This window comes from Crocuta crocuta, unplaced genomic scaffold, assembly GCF_008692635.1.
Source record: "Crocuta crocuta isolate KB4526 unplaced genomic scaffold, BGI_CrCroc_1.0 scaffold800, whole genome shotgun sequence".
NCBI classification, from domain to species: domain Eukaryota; kingdom Metazoa; phylum Chordata; class Mammalia; order Carnivora; family Hyaenidae; genus Crocuta; species Crocuta crocuta.
In genome coordinates this window covers 165,058-167,819 of record NW_027531027.1, presented here as the reverse complement: position 1 = coordinate 167,819, position 2,762 = coordinate 165,058, and positions in this window count along the sequence as shown.

The following is a 2,762-nucleotide window of genomic DNA, read 5'->3' as shown; positions in this document are numbered from 1 at the left end:
TTTGCTGTTCTGTTATTTCTGAAGGCTATAGTATGTATGCTTAGTGAATATTCCAAACTATTTTTGTAAAGACTGAATTCCTTGTCATGTATGATCTCTGAAGGATCAATTTCTTGATCTCATGTTTGGCTAGTGTTTTGACAAATTTCTTTGAANAACAAAAAATAACAGATAACAAAAACAAAAGAAAAAGCACATCCATAAAAAAAAAATACAAAATACAAAACATGTCTCCCAGTCTTTGCAGATAGGCTTTCTGCTGGGTCAATCCAACACTTATCCAGGATTGCACCAAGACTGAGGTGAAAGTTTAGAGTGGTCTGAGTTGTAAGTGAGGTAAAATAAAAGATACTTGCATTTGTCCTTCATGGAACCCTCAGAGAACTTAGAGCAGACATATCCAGGATCTGGACATTGCAATGGATGAGCTCTGAAGCTTCTTCCTCTTAGTGATGCACTGTAGTTCCTGAGAGAAGTTTGGTTTTTGAGAGAAGATAGCAGTGGAGTATGAGGACCTTAGGCTTGACTTGTCCTATGAACACAACTGGATAACTAAAAATTATCTTAAATACACCAGAAATCAATCTGAAGACTGACAGAACAAACTCTACAATTAAAGTGAGAGAAGAAGCCTCATCAAAGAAAGTAAGAAGTGTGTAGTTGGGGTTTAGGGGGAAAACAGATCATGGGTGCTTTGGAGAAGAGGGAGCCATGGTCGTGGAGAAGTGTGTTAGAGACAGAAGTACACAGGGAAATGCACAAGGAGAATGTTTCCCCAAAAGTATTGGCTTGAAAAAAATGAGAAGGGCAGAATTTTGTGAGTTCTTGCAACCAGTGGGGCTTAAAGTCTGGAGTTGTAAAGGTCAGTGGGTTTGGCTGGGTTAGAGCCTGGAAGACACTGTGTTGCCCTGGACAGAAGGCAGGAAAACACACCAGGGACAGACAGCATGGAAACAGCAATTTAAAGTGCTTGGAACACAGAGTGGAAAGATTATTTGCTCTTCTCAAAGAATGTCACTGAGAGGCAGCATTCATAGAGACACCTCTCTAGTAACAAAGGAGCTGGCTGGAAACATTTCCCTACCCTGACGTTCAGCATAAACACAGAACAACTTGTGGGAAGGATTGCAGCACTGACACTGGCTGCCTGACTTACTTACACAATATCCCATTCCCCAGTGTTCTGGCAGGACTGTGTTTCTCAGTTCAGCTTGCCTCAGTCCCAGTGCAGAAAGCCTTTCTCCTAGAAGATCAACACAAATCCCTGGACACATCACATCTCTGAAACAGAGAGTTCTGTAGGTCCTCCGTTATGCTGGAGTTAGTGTCAGATCTCATTTCACAAGCTGACAGGAGCACATCTAGTTAAAATTCATCACATTCAGGCCTGGGACAAAACGCTGCCCAAAGCAGCCAAGGAGAGCCTTTGCAGGTGACTGGCCTGAAGGATAGAGCAGCCAAAACACAATTAACAGAGCACACACAGCACACACCAGAGACACTCCATGAAATGCCAGGCCCTGGATACCACATGATTCTCTTCTTCCTAAGGCCATTACTTTTTTTAAAAATTTAAATACAAGTTAGTTAACATACAGTAGAGTCTTGGCTTCAGGAGTAGAACCTAGTGATCATTTTTGTTTTTACATATGACATGGAGTGATCATCCCCAAAAGTGCCCTCCTTAAAACCCTTTAAATATTTAAACCACCCCCACCCACCCCTCCTCCAGCAGCCCTTAGTTTGTTCTTTGTATTTAAGAGTCTTTTATGATTTGCTTTTGTCTCTATTTTTATCTTATTTTTCCTTCCTTTACCCTATGTTCATCTGTTTTGTTTCTTAAATTCCACATATGAGTGAAAACATATGATATTTATCTTTCTCTGAAATATTTTGCTTAGCATAATACCCTCTAATTCCATCCACATTGTTGCAAATGGCAAAAATATATTCTTTTTATATGACTGAGTAATATTCCACTGTAGATATGTACCACTCTTCTTTATCCATTCATCAGTCGGTGGACATTTGGGTTCTTCCATAATTTTGCAATTGTTGATAATACTGCTATAAACATTGAAGTGCTTATGCTCTTTTGAATCAGCATTTTTGTATCCTTTGGATAAATACCTAGCAGTGCAATTGCTGGATTGTAGGGTAGTTCTACTTTTCATTTTTTGAGGAACCTCCATACTGTTTTCCCAAGTGGCTACACTAGTTTGCATTCCCACCAACAGTGCAAAAGGGTTCCTCTTTCTCCGCATCCTCACCAATGTCTGTTGTTTCCTGAGTTGTTAATTTTAGCCATTCTGACAGGTGTGACGTGATATCTCGTTGTGATTTTTATTTGCATTTCCCTGATGATGAGTGATGTTAAGCAACTTTTTATGTGTCTATTAGCATAAGGCCATTAATTTTAGAAATAGGAGACCTAAGTGGCTTTTTCAACACAGAGAAAAAAGGTTGAGACTTAGACAAAATGTGAAGATGGATAAGTTTATCTGAAATGAAAGAACAAGATAAAGTCCAGGCCAAAGATCTAACTGAAACAGATATAAGTAGCATGCTTGATGAAGAATGTAAAGCAACAATCATAAGGATACTCAATGGGATTGAGAAAAGGAGCCGTCAGTGAGACTTTTATCACATAGGTTAAAAGAGTTAAAAAATAACCAATTACAGATGAAGAGTGTAATATTCAATATTAGAAACAGGCTTGATCCGATGAACATCAGGCTGGATGAAGCAGAGGAGCAAATTAG